Here is a 14907-nt window from a genome sequence, read left to right as displayed (position 1 = left end):
CCCATGAACTGGGAGATCATGACCTGAGCTAAAGTCAGACACTTAATCGACTGAGCCACCCAGGCTTCCCAAAACTGTTGTCATTTAAAAGCACCGGAAGAATCATGAAATACAAGATTGAAACCGATATCTCATTATTTATGCCATTATAAGCAACCACAGTTGAGAAGATATCTTAACACGAATAATTAACTATATACTCATTTGCACCGATACCTTACAGTCCTCCAAAGTCTCAGGCGTTCTCATTCTGACAAACCTGGTATGTTAATATCTTGACCCTAAACCACTCTCCTGTTTTCATTTTGTCTTTGTCACCTACGGCCAACTCAGTGTTTGCCCAACTAGGTCTATCGCATCAGAAACTATAAAATCAGATACTTGCTTTCTCAACCTCCTACATCTGGGGTAGCCCTCAATTCTGGCCAATGAGATATCGAGGAGAATCTGCTTAGGAATTTCTGGGGAAGCTTTCAATTAGCCGGCTCTTTTTCCTTTCTTTCTGTCTTCAATGTGGATGTGATGCTTGTAGCTTTGCAGGCCCTCTTGCAACCAACCACAGAGTGAAAATTGTGAGGGTGAAATGTCTATACACCAAGAATGCTAGAGTGAAAACATAGAAAAAACCTGGAATCTTAATGTTCTTGCTGAGAAACCTCCCAGCTCCTTAAAAGTAAATGCCTATTTGTTTGCCCAGCTAATTGGGTAGCATGTTGCTTTCACCTGTAAGCATTCCTAACTAAAATGCCACATTTTTTTTTCTAAATCTTTCCAGGCAATATTGCCTTTTTTTTTTTAATCTAAGGATAAGTCTTAGTTCTTGGGGTGTGAGAACACAGCAAACTATTGTTGAACATTTACTGTGCACCAAAGACTCCACTGTATACCAGAAAGCGATACAAAGACCAATAAAACATGGCCCTTGCCCTCAAGGAACTCATGTTTCACATGAGAGAACAGTAAGTGCTGTGAACCTGGTACAAACCACGCAAGTGCCACAAAGCAGGGGAGGATGAACTCTGCCAAGGAACCTGGGGGAGGATGCACACAGGAAGTGCCATTTAAGCTGGTTCTGGACTGATGAGCAGATGTTTATAAGGCAGAGAAGAAAAGAGTGAGCTAGTGACTCCAGCAGTTAGTAGCCTGTACAAAAGCAGACATGAGTGACAGATCGTGGGTTCTGTTGACAAAAGCAAAAGTTGAGAATAGTTGGAACATTACTCTCTTTTTTTTTTCGGGTGTGACCATATTTATAAATGAAGATAGGTTTTTATTCCCTGCAGCGATTTGTATCATTCATAGAATGCAGTTAATTTAAACTGCATCTAATTTGAGTTTACAAATGTCCTAACAATAGCTGACCAGAAGTTTCTGCCTAGATTGTAAACTTTCATATTTAGGTATGTGTGTTTATGTTTGATTTCTTAAGCATGTGAAAATATTAAAACCAAAATGAGATTGCTTAAAGTAAAAGAAGAAACTTTTAAGAACTTTTGAAGCACTACTTTAACAACAAATGCTTTAGGTTTTTAGCTGTCGGTTTTTATCCAATCGTTACAATATATCTTTAAATAAGGATCATTATCTCAAATCGAGGTTACTTGAAAGTAGGAGACTACATTTTTGAAACTAATGAAACTCTTCCAGATTTCACTAATTCTTCCTTTGTTTTATTCAAATGTATGTGACTTTATATTTCTTGTATTTGTTACCCTTCTTTTTATTATTAATTAAAATAGATGCTCAATATTGAAAAGGAAGGCTTGCTCGAACTTCCAACCCCAAAACTTGGGTTGTCCAGAGAGAGGACAAAGCAGTTGGATAATCTCCTGCCAAAGTACTTTTGTTATCAGAATCCCCAAATGTAACAGCTTTTCTTTTTGTTCAGTAATTTATTGAGCTAATTCAGTGAAGGGGAAAAGAAATGTTTTGGGGTCCTACCAAAGCTGAATACAACAGTATGAAGTTAAGGGGGGAGTTGGAGGAGCTGGCACCCCACTTACCTGGAATGTTTGTCTACATCAATCAAACCAAGTCAATGTATAGAAATAAAAATCGACTATAACTGCATGTGCTTTCATCCTGAATTATCAGAAATTATAATCATCACCAAGCAAATGAGAGATAACTGTCATATTTCTTAGCTCCTTATGATATGGGTGGCTTTTATTAAGTGCTGCCAGATGGAGAGGTGGGACAAAAGAGAGCTGGAGTAAGGAATGAAATATTGTGACCTAACGTAACCATCACAGACCACCTGATTACAACAGCAAGTGGCAATGAACAAAAAAAAAGACAGAAGAGATAACAGAATAATGTAAAAAGAGGACTATGATTTGAAATCCTAGTAGATAATGCACTCTTGACTGTACTCACTGCTTCCTAATTTATATATACTAAAATACCTATTATTTGATAATGATTGGTTACTGCTCCACGCCAAGGCTGTGCTGGGTTGGGTTGACCTAAAGATATGACAAGATGCCAGGCCAGATCACCATGGACCTATATTATCAAGAATGTTTGGGTAGGATCACCTGGGCGGCTCAGTCAGTTGAGCGTCCAACTCTCAGTTTTGGCTCAGGTCATCATCTCACGGTTTCATGGGTTTGAGCCCCACGTTGGGCTTCACACTGTGTGGGGTTCTCTGTCTCCTTCTCTCTCTGCCTTTCCCTCACTTGCGCTGTCTCTGTCTCTCCCAAAATAAATACATGAAGTTAAAAAAAAAAAAAAAAGAATGGGTAAAAAGGGAGGTGAGACCCCTATGATGCCAAGAGAGGAGATGAAGTAACAGCTTTCTGTGGAGAATCTGAGGGGTGGGGTGGAGGTCCAAATGATAGGGCAGGCTGTGAGGCCAGGAGGTGTGGAGATCAAGGGGGGAGGAGCAGAGGTTCATAATGGATCAGAAAACTGAGTCTGCAAATAGGTGAGTGTGTTTGGGCCTGACCTTCATTTATATGGTGTCTGTTTACATGCCGTCGGGGAAGGCATGACTATTTAAGGCATTTGCAGAATGGACTCATAGACTCTGATTTTTATTAATAGTTTTATATAAGCATGTAAAAAGTAAGATAAGAAAAAGAATAGGATGAAATTGTTTTAGAAACACTATTTGCCCTGCAGCCTCACAAAAGATTTACCGAACATTCTGGATTTAGCCCTCAAAACAACTTTATTTTTATGGTACTGGTTGGCAGATTTTATATTTCTGAGTTCAAACTCTTTTAAAGAGTATGAATTTACCTTTGTGTAGTCGAACTGAGGTAATTCTGTCAAATAAGCCGATTTACCAGTGTGCAAATTTGGATCCATTTTTATAGCTGTGTTACTTAGCTCAAGCTCCAATAACAAAATACTGTAGACTGGGTGATTTAAACAACAGAAATTCACTTCTCACAGTTCTGGAGGCTAGGAACTAGCCAAGTAGGTTTCATTCTGAGACCTCTTCTCTTGGCATTTGCATAACCACCATCTGTCTGTGTGCCCACATGACCTCTCCTCTGTGCACACTTGGGGAAGGTAAGGGGGAGGGGTGCTCTCTGGTGTCTCTTATAAGGATAATAATCCTGTTGGATCAGAGCCCTCACCTTCATGACTTCATTTAACTTTAATTACTTCCTTAAGTGCCCCTGTCTACAAATACAAGGACGCTGGGGGCTCAGGTTTCAATATATGAATTTTGTGTGGACGCATTCAGTCCATACCAATAGCAAACACCTACAGGAGGTAACAATTGAGAGCTAATACACTATTTACATTTGAGAGAGAGGTCTGAGTGCATTTTACACTCTGCACAGAATTTGTTCTTACAGCGTTATTGCAGAATGGCATTGTGGATGATCGCTAAATCAGAAGTTACATTTCTGTTTTTCCCTGTAATTGACTCTGTGACAAAGCTCTTTAACCTGTTTTGGTGTCAGGCTCCAATTTGTGACATGAGATAGTTGGATAGAGGATTCCTAAGATCTCTTTCTATTCAAAAAATCCATTAGTTCCGCTTCCAGTATGGGTGAGTAGGCTCCTGGCAGACTAACCATCCTGCAGAACCCAGTTATACACCCTGTACAAAATACAAAAAACAACCACCTGTGAAGCCTCTGGAGAGTGAATAAAAACAGGCAGATTCCAGAGATTAGTCAAAACTTGCACAAAGAAACCAACATGAGGTAAGTTTCTTGTTTGTTCCACTTTTAGGGTGAAGACAGGACTCAGGGCTGGGATTAGGGTAAGGCAAGCAAGGCAACCTAGGTGCCCCCCTCACCCCCCCATCCCCACCCAGGTCTTGGGTGCTGACTCAGCATTTGTGCGAGCCTAGGAATTAAAGCCTCCTGAAATTTTGCGCCCTGGACACCTCCCTTGCCTCACCTACTCCAAGCCTTAGCAGGTCCTATAGGGCAGTAAAATTCTGATAACCTACAGTCTTAATGACCAATTGGACTAGAGGATGAAGTTTGGGGCAACTACTTCTGTTGGAAAGTGAAGGGAGAAAGCTCAGAGAGGACACAGCCAGATATAGGGAATTTCAAATTCCATGTATAACCTTGGCCCAAGTCTCTGGCTAAACCCAGACTATACAAGTGCAGGGAAGATTGCAACAGCCCAGCCAAGGGTGAAAAAAAAAATTGAACTGAGATTTGAGCCACTGCCCAAGAGATAGATGGTATAGCTTGAGTCCAACCAGTCCTCTTCAGAGTAATATAACAGAATTTATAGTTTCCACAAATTAACTTTCATAATTTCCAGAATGTACACTAAAATTACCCAGTGCAAAAACAAACAGGAATTTAAATGTTTGGGTTTTTTTGTTTGTTTTTCAAAAGAAAAGACAAAGAACAGAGGTCAAATCCCAGAAGACCCAGATGTTGGTACAAGGACTTTAATGTCTGTTATAACTATGTGCAGGAAAATACACTCACAATCAATGCAAAGACTGGCTTTCTAAGCAAAGAAATATAAATCATTTTTTAAAACTATAGAAATTGAAAAATTAAAAATTATATCTTTTCATGGGGCACCTGGGTGGCTCACTTGGTTAAGTGTCCAACCTTGGCTCAGGTCATGATCTCATGGTTCCTGAGTTCAAGCCCCGCATCAGGCTCTGTGCTGACAGCTCAGAGCCTGGAGCCTGCTTTGGATTTTGTGTCTCCCTCTCTCTCTCTACCCCTCCCCCACTCGTTCTCTCTCTCTCTCTCTCTCTCTCTCTCTCAAAAATAAATAAACATTAAAAAAAATTTTTAAAAACTGAAACAGTCGGGTTACCTGGATGGCTCAGTCAGTTAAGTGGCCAACTTCGGCTCAGGTCATGATCTCACAGTTTGTGGGTTTAACCCCTACATCAGGCTCTGTGCTGACAGCTCAGAGCCTAGAGCCTGCTTCAGACTCTGTGTTTCCCTCTCTCTCCGCCCCTTCCCCATTCACGCTTGAACTCTCTCAAAAATGAGTAAATGTTAAAAAAATTTATTTTTGTTAACTGAAACAGAATTAGCCTCTGGGAGTATGGTGGTAGGGATTCACTGGAAAGGGTCCTTTCTGGGGTGATGGTAATGTTCTATATCTTGAAAGGGTTTGAGGTTACACAGCTGTTGGCATTAGTCAAAATTCAGTAAATGTGCACTTAAGATTTGTGCATTCCATTGTATGTAAGTTTTCCATCAAATGAAAAAATTCTTGATAGACTTCCCAAATGAAAATTTCTAAATCAGAGACCTGCCTATAGCTGGACAAAGAGACTCTGGTACATGACTATGGTCTTTAAAATTCATTCAAAAGTGGTTACTGAGTGACTGTATTCCATATTAATGAGCATTCCAGGTAGAAAGAACAGTTATCTGGAAAAGCATAGAGGGAAAGATGGACATAACGTTCCAAGAAATAGTTCTGAGCCTAGACAGTAGATTGGATTGATAGGACGTGAAGATGGAAACAAAGATTGGAGCCATATTTTTAAAGTGTCTTTTTTTTAATGGGGTTGTTCATGCTACTGCTTTGAGATTCCCTCTGCTCCTTTAAACTAAGAGGTGTAATTTATATACAATAAAATGTAAGTGTACAAGTCATTGTGTTCTGACAATGTATATAGTTACATAACACCTCCCGTGACTCCAGAACTTTCTCATGTGCTCCTGTGTAATCAGTCTCCTCCATTATTTCCCAGGAAGCCCCTCATCTGCTTTCTGTCACTATAATTTTACCTTTTATAAAATTTCATATTAGACTATAAGCATGTAGCATCTTCTACTTAGTATAGTGCTTTTGAGATTAATCCATGGTGTTGTTTGTGTCAGTTATCAATATTGCTGAGTGATATTCCATTGGACTGATAATCTACAACTTACTTATCTCATCACTTAATTGATGGACATCTGAATTGGGGCTACTCTGAAAACTCATATGAACATTCAAGTATGTGTCCTTTCATGGATATGTGTTTTGAAAGGGTCTTGAATGCTATACTATGGGTTGGAAAAAAAAATTTTTTTAATGGTAATTATGCTGTGAGAACTTACCTTCTTTGCAGAGGAGAAAAGGCAAAGTTCAAACCACTTTTATTTGAGTTTGTAACTCACCTTCATAAGTTCATTCATAATGAGTTTATCTGACTGCAAGGAAGTTATTATTTGAAAATTCCCCTGCTCTACAAAGGTGTTTTTACTGCTTTTCTTTAAATCTATTTTTTAAAAAATATGTTTAATAAAAAGTCAAATCTTGGAGGCAAATATCTAAAAGTTTTGTTTTTACAATTTATTCAAATTTTACCTGAGATCCTTAACAGATTTCCAGGTAAACTTTTTTTTTTTAATTTAAAGACAAGGATGTTAACAGCAAAATGCTACATAATTAGGAATTAGTGATGCTTAGAGGTACATTATTTATCCTCAGGGTGGGAAACATCAATGGCCTTGATTTAATTTCATCTGATCTATGACAGTGTTTGCAAAATTGCCTATCTGATGGTCCTCCACTACCCCATTGTCAAAACCTACAAATAACAGTTGTGCAAATATTTGTGATAAAGTTCCCCTGATGAGTACAAAGACCTTAGAACAACAGTAGAATTTCAAATATGTGCGGGATTCACTGAACCATCAGCCTTCATTGGAGGCAAATTTCTATAGTGAGTCAACAAGTACTTCTTGAGTGCCCAGTGTATGTGTGTGTGAGGCACTGCTCTGAATCTGGTCGCCATTCTCCAAGCCTTGGATAGTAAGCACTCAGTAAATGTGAGTAGAAAAAGTGTTGAGCTTAAGTTTCTGACAGATCCAGGGTCTAGGCATTTAAGGAGCCAGCAGCACGGCTGAGACTGTTGGGAGGTTACCATGCTGGACAAGTGGTGAGGGAGATTTTGACTGGCCGGACCAGCTTGGGTGAGATTCCAAATCAAGTTGAGAGATGGGATCTGGAGATTCAAGACCACCATGTCCAAACCCATTTACCTGCCAAACTTAACTGTGCTTAAATGTAACCTGTCCTAATCCCTTTTATCTATCTCTTACACTTTTCAAAAATATGGTCTATAATTATACATACACTTATAAAGGTTTCATAGCCAATTTTGTTAGGAGCAGTAAGCATTTTTTTTTGTTTTTCATCTCTTCATCATCTTTTCCTACCCTCTGGCCTCTCTCTTGCTTACTTCTCTTTTTCTTCCCCTTTCTCTTCTAATTCTTGCTTTGCCTGACTACACAGTAAAAGACAAAACTATTTTTTAGTTTTCTAAACTTATTGGGAAGAAAAGTTGATAATCCCATGACTAATTTAAATTATAGATTATTGATATTTTATACATCTCCTTTGAAAATGAAACTGAAATTAGTTGTGAAGTTTTTTTAAATTTATTGCCTTTGATATGTTTTTATCAGTGACATTTCCCTTCCTGGGGACAAAAGAGTGTCACACCTCTGATTTAGACATTATATGAAATAAATAATATGAGCATTGTGATAGACAGAATTCTAAGATGTTCCCCCAAATTCCTGGCCACTGGTATATACACACTTTCTACCAGTTATTCAACCAAATACTAATCTAGGTGCTGCTGTGAAGAGATTTTGCATATATAATTAGTTGACCTTAAAACAGAGAGATTATTCAGGGAGACCTAATCACACAAGCCCGTTAAATCTGAGTCTAGAGGGGCGCCTGGGTGAGCATCCGACTTCAGCTCAGGTCATGATTTCGTGGTCTGTGAGTTCGAGCCCCGCGTCGGGCTTTGTGCTGACAGCGCAGAACCTGGAGCCTGCTTCAGATTCTGTGTCTCCCTCTCTCTCTGCCCCTCCCCCCACTCATGCTCTCTCTCTCTGTCAAAATTAAATAAACATTAAAAAAAACTTTTTTTTAATAAAAAAATCTGAGTCTAGAAATCAAATAGAAGTCAGATTGAAAGCATGAAAAAGATGCTGCTTGCTGTTGCTAGCTTGAAGATGGAGGGAGTCACATGGCAAGGAATGCCATCTACATCTGAGCTCTCTGAGAATGATCCCCAAGTGACATCCCACAAGAAAATGAGGACCTGAGTCCTACAGCTGCAAGGAACTGAATTTTGCCAACAACAAAAATGAATTTGGAAGCAAATTTTCCCCCAGAATCTCACGATGAAAACAATATCAGCTAACACCCTGATTTCAGGGTTTTGTTTTTTTTTATGTTTATTCATTTTTGAGAGAGAGAGACAGAGACAGAGTACACGCAGGGGAGAGGCAGAGGGAAAGGAAGACACAAAATCCGAAGCAGGCTCCAGGCTCTGAGCTGTCAGCATAGAGCCCAAGGCGGGACTCAAACCCACGAACCGTGAGATCATGACCTGAGCCAAAGTCGGACACTTAACTGAGCCACCCAGGCATCCCACCCAGATTTCAGTTTTAATGCCCTGAGCAGAGAACCCAGTCATGCCGTGCCAGACTTCCAACCTGAAGGACTGTCAGCTAATAACTGGATATTGCCTTAGGCTGCTAAGTTTATAAGAAAACTTAACCATGAACAGTAAGTATGTTTTCTCAAAAGCTCACTTCCAAAATACATAATTTCTAGAATTCCAGTATTCTCATATGGGATACTTTTATACATATGTTGTGGTAGTAAGATGCTGAAGACATTCCATTGTACTCATTAAATCACTTTAAGAAGTATACTTATTTCTCTGTCAGTTTGCATCTAGCATTTTGACGTAAACTGCTGTTCCTGTTTTCTTAGATCAAGTCTGTTTGCCTCTTACTCTCAGGCAACCTGTTAGTTGCAGGCAAATAGTGGTATCTATTTTGGACGACCCAACATTCTGCTGTTATTCTTAACTAGTGACTATCAAGCTTACTTGACAGCAACTTTACCCCTCTATTCACGAAACCAGTTTTCCTGAATGGAGTAGAAAAAAGAAGGTGCAGTTCATTTTTTTCCCCTTCTAGTAGGTCCCTTAATTCATGTTCAGCAGCCACTAACCTCTTAATATGTTGACTACTCTAATAACAACCTTGCTTTAAAGAAATCCTGTTTACCTTCATACACTAAAAGGAATTAGGAAACTCCCCTCTCCAGACCCCACATCATCTGTTTAGACTGATAATGCAGAGAAAGACCTCCCAGTATAGTGAGGATAGCCTCAGAAAGTTTTACGCTAAGTTATATTGGTGCCTGTAATGAAGTCCATTGTATGTCATTGATTTTAAGCAATACAAACCTAAATCAGACCATTCCCCCCAACATTGTATAAATGCCCAGAGATATTTGCCAGTAGAATCCTGTGTTCTTATCTTGAGTCTCAGTCATGAGATGAGAGATAGCAGTGTAAGAACGAACTTTTAAGCTGGCTTCTTAAAATATCTGGACCCCATGGTTTTAACTGGAGGTAAAAGACTTCCAAATGTAAAAATATACTGAGTTTTGTATCTGTTGAGAAGAGATATGTGGAGAATGAATGTTCTCTTTTTCCATCCTATTAAATGGATGTTAGGGTAGTATTTATTTGCCCAGAAATGGAGACAACAAGATAAAGAGGACAGGGAACCACTAACTAACCTCTGGGAATACTTTTACCATGATGATATTACGGCCTTTTAACTTGCTTAGTGAGTGACTTCTATCTAGAAATAGCTTATATCTAATAATGTTAGCATTTCTTTTTTTTAATTTTTTAAAATTTTATTTAAATCCAAACTAGTGAGGGGCGCCTGGGTGGCTCAGTTGGTTGAGCATCTGACTTCTGCTCAGGTCCATGAGTTTGAGCCCCGCGTCGGGCTCTGTGCTGACAGCTCAGAGCCTGGAGCCTGTTTCAGATTCTGTGTCTCCCTCTCTCTCTGACCCTCCCCTGTTCATGCTGTGTCTCTCTCTGTCTCAAAAATAAATACAAATGTTAAAAAAAAATTAAATCCAAACTAGTGAACATATAGTATAGTATTGGTTTTAGGAGTAGAACCCAGTGATTCATTACTTACTTACAACACCCAGTGCTCATCCCAACAAGTGCCCTCCTCAATGCCCATCTCCCACCAACACCCCTCCAGCAACCCTGAGTTTGTTCTCTGTATTTAAGAGTCTCTTATAGTTTGCCTCCCTCTCTGTTTTTATTTTATTTTTCCTTCCCTTCCCCTATGTTCCATCTGTCTTGTTTTTTAAAATCCACACATGAGTAACATCATATAATATTTATCTTTCTCTGACTTATTTTGCTTAGCATAATATACTCTAGTTCCATCCACATTGTTGCAAATGGCAAGATTTCATTCTTTTTGATCACAGAGTAATATTCCAGTGTGTGTGTGTGTGTGTGTGTGTGTGTGTGTGTGCACGCGCGCACGTGCGCGCGTGTGTAGACATATGTTGTATGTATATATACAGATACCACATTTTCTTTATCCATTCATCAGTTGATAGACATTTGGGCTCTTTCCATAATTTGGCTATTGTTGATAGTGCTGCTACAAACATTGGGGTGCATGTGCCCCTTCAAATCAGCATTTTTGTATCCTTTGGATAAATACCTAGTCCTGCAATTGCTGGGTCATAGGGTAGCTCTATTTTTAATTTTTTTAAGGAACCTCCATACCGTTCTCCAGAGTGGCTATACCAGTTTGCAGTCCCATAATTATGTTAGCATTTCAACTTCTGAAGTTGAGACCTGCAAATATAGAAAGCTATAAAATCTTTCTACTTTAGACATGTCATTTGCTTTTATTTTTATTTTGATTTTTTGCTTGTTTAAATGACATATGTAACCGTGTGGTAAAAACTCAAGCCATGGGTCCAAAATTATGTGTGTTTACAGTGTTTATGCAACTCTAATTTCAATGAGTGTTTAAAGCATAGTTCAAGAAATTAATAGTTTTTTAAAAAATTATTTCCTTAGAAATTACTTTTAAATTTAAAATATTGCATTATTTGGTTATTTTTAGATTACAATCATCTCTCAGTATAACAGATTCCTTTTTCATAGTAAAATTAGCTAGTAATTCTTTTAAAATCGGCACTGTGATTCAGACCTACAAATTAACTTGTACAATCGTAAATCTAACATAAAATGTCTCTAAAATAGACTGCTTTGTGTTCAAGCCTAAAAATTATTTCAGTTCCTTTCAAAAGAGCATTTCTATGGGTAATAATGCAGAAATTGAGATATGGGAGTTTTGTTTTCTCTTTTTGTTATTGTTGTTCTTCAAAAAGTTAGGCAAAGATATTATTTGACCATTTTGAAATATTGATCATTGGCAAGGGCAATGAACCCAGGCATTAGGGAAATGGAAGCTGTGCAGCAATGGTGAAAAGCACAGGCTGTAGCACCAGATTGCTTGGGTTCAAATTGTGACTACACCATTTATTAGCAGTGTGACAATGGGCGCGCTACTTAAACCTCTGTACCCCTCAGCTTCCTCTTGTAAAATAAGGTTAATAAAGCACCTATCGCACAGGGTTGTGATGAGGATACAGTGAATTAAGTTTCTGAGATATTAGGAAGAATGTCAGGCACATAGAAAACTCTGTGTAAACATTTGATTAATACATAGTTTACTGTTAGGGCAGTGATTCTCCACATCATTAGACTAGGCTGATAGCAGTTTCATGTAATCACCTAATGGACAAAATGGTATTTCTATCCTTTGATTTTTGGAACTTTCTGTCTTTTAGGACTAAGGAGTTAAGAGATGGGTTCCACAGTGGTTATATTGGAGCTGGCTAGTACTGGCTTGCAAGAATTTTGTGTGCTGACTATCAAACAGAGTCATTATTAAAAATAAAACTGTTTAAACTGTAAAGTAAGTTACATTAAAAGAAAAGGTAATAAATACTCGAAACTCACCGCTTTCTAGTTATTTTCCTACCATGTACTATCGTCTTTGTTCTTGAGGTTATTTGTGTATGTTATGTCTGGGAACACAACACAGCCCTGTAGGCAGTGACATTACATTAGTAGCTTGAAATCCATTGTGGTAGGAGTATTTTATAGTAGAGAGATCAGCAACTGCTATAAATGAGGGCTCCCCCACCCCCCAAGAGCTGGATGTTAAACATTTGCCATCACACCACTCAATGCATGTTATCATGAGTGAAATAGAGATGATATAACTTCCTGTATTAAGAAGAGGATTGTAGAAACTATACCTACACCTTAATGGAGGTTTCCCCTGTAGTTAATTTAAACGCTTATTTTTTATATTAAGCATCTGTTACTCTATATCTCCGGATCCATAAGCTCTGAAGAAGGGGCTTTTATTTTCATTACTATGCCTAATAATGGTCTTCTTTTTGTACATCATTGTACAGTTATATTATCTAATAGGAGTCTCATGATAACCCCTAGGCAAGACAACTACTATTATCACTACTATATACTGTAGATGAGAAAGTTGAGACTCCCCATGATTATTATTTTTCCATGGTTATTCAACTTGTCATTGAAGAACATTACATACAGATTCGAATTTACTGACTACAAGTGAAAATTCCACTATGTGATGAATGTCGTATTCTTTAGGGAAACCTTATTATGAGTTGGAGATCTCTCTTTCTCCTTCTGTTTTCCCTTCCCTTCCCCATACTCCCCCCCACCCCCATCGCTTCCTCTCAATATATGAGATCCTAGAAGTAAATTGTATCTGAGCTTTTATAACAATTACATAGCAAGTGTTTTTCAAGTAAATGTGGCTCTGTTTGACCTCTGTCTGAGATTGATGGTATTGTCTTTATTTTATTCTCAGATGTTCATTCTCCAGTTTTCTCCCCACCCAACTGCCAATGTCTATGTGTGGTGGCCACCACCTTTACTTTTCAGTTCTTTTGTCCACTGCCCTTTTTTCCCATTTTACTGCGGTCCTCCACTTTCCCCAAGAACCTTGGCATCAGCAGATAGTGGTTCAAACTCCCTGTTCTCCCACTCAAACCTCCCACCTTTCCAGCTCATTATGTGCTCTGTTGTCCTCAGTGAGACCTCCTGTCTGTCTTCTCTATCCTTCAGCCTCCACAGTAGTTTTCACTTGTCTTCTCATTCAGTTTATAGTCCGGGACCCATTATTCCAATCATTCTTACAAATCCCTTCAATTCACATGGCCGTCTGTCCTTCTGTCCCACTATTTCACAAGACTCTGGGCCTCCACAAGCTCACTCACCCACCTTCTGCATAATATACATAAGTAATGAGCATTGCCACAGGTTATACAACCTTAATTCACTAGATTCCATTAGATCTTTTAGTGTATAATCATAATTATTTTAAAGTGCAATATTTTATTTATCCCTGGATCTGGTGCTGTTGGTAGTTTTATCTTTTGTCAATGGATCTATATTTTTTCTCTTGCTTTTTCCTAGGTGTCTCACAATTTTGATTCAGTGTCAGACATTGAATGTACAAAACCATAAACACTGGGATGAATATTATTTAAGCCCAGAAGTGAGCCTGTCTCATCTCTGTCAGGCCATTAGTGTGGTGGGGGCCGGGGCTTGGGGAAGGATTCGGTCTCATTAGTAGGCAAGCTGGGTTTGCATTTTGTTTCTGGAGTTAAACTGAGTTTAGAGTTCTCCAGTGGTTGTCTGCCACTCTCTTGTGCTTATGTAAAGTACAGAATGTGGGAGGGTTTTTCTCAGTGTTCCTGCTCCATCCTCAGCTGACAGGAAGTAGGCTCTATGTGCATCACAGTGGATGTTTAATGGCTGCTCCCTTGTCCTCCCCCATAAGTAGATGGCTGTTGCTTTTTGCTCAGTGCAAGGTTAGAGGTGAATGTGGGGGAGTGAGGGTGAGGGAGAGGCTCTTGGTTTTCCTACTCCAGTCTCTGGCTTAGTAGGAACTGTGCCCAAGTCACAGGGAAGGGACTTCGTCAGCCTTCCTGTCCCTCCCCAGCAGTAAACAACACTACCTCCTACTCAGTGCTCAAGTAGGCTTCCTGCCCCTCTCCTTGTGGAAGTCAGACTCCACTTTGTATCAGTGTAGGATTCTGGATTTGAAAGGTTTCCTGCCCTCGCCCCTCCAGTGACTTAGTGTTACTGCAGGATGAAGACATCAGGTTTTCTATAGCATCCTGCCCCAGGCCCCCACCAGGACAAACCAAGTTTTCCTGGAATCTGGGCAGGGACTGGGGGTCTGACAACTTCTTACCCCTCCCTCAAGAACAGATGACTTTTGCTTTGTGTCATTCAGTGTCCTATCCAAGGTGGGGAGTATCTCTTGCCTTTTCCCCAGCAGCAGCCAACTATTCCCTCATATCAGAGAGGGTCCAGGGCTCCACAGGTTTTATGCTTGTCCCCTATAGCAGCTGATGACTGTCTTATACTCATGCGAGGAGCAGAACATGGATGGAACACCTGCTCCACCCTCAAAACTTTGTAGGTCCTACATGAGCCTGCACCACTCAGGGGCTCTCTCAGGTCTCCTGTCCACCCCCAGTCTTTCTCGTAAGCAAGGAGCTGTTTAGGGAGAGCAGATTCTCCTT

The 14907-nt window shown here is 39.5% G+C and overlaps 1 protein-coding gene across 8 annotated transcripts in view; it reads left to right on the top strand.

Annotated features, from left to right (window-relative positions):
• The window catches only part of STXBP4 (syntaxin binding protein 4), a 182102-nt gene that overhangs the window by 128202 nt on the left and 38993 nt on the right, over nucleotides 1-14907 (top strand). The window contains exon 17 of one of the 8 annotated variants that reach the window (XR_007146875.1): nucleotides 12112-12239. The exons of the other annotated variants lie outside the window; for them this stretch is intronic. The gene's annotated coding sequence lies outside the window, so the exon portion shown is untranslated. The remainder of the gene's footprint in view (nucleotides 1-12111; nucleotides 12240-14907) is intronic. 8 annotated transcript variants of the gene reach the window in all.

Source organism: Prionailurus viverrinus, chromosome E1 (genome assembly GCF_022837055.1).
Source record: "Prionailurus viverrinus isolate Anna chromosome E1, UM_Priviv_1.0, whole genome shotgun sequence".
NCBI classification, from domain to species: domain Eukaryota; kingdom Metazoa; phylum Chordata; class Mammalia; order Carnivora; family Felidae; genus Prionailurus; species Prionailurus viverrinus.
Note: the sequence above shows the minus strand (reverse complement) of the source record. Positions and strands in the feature narration are given on the sequence as shown.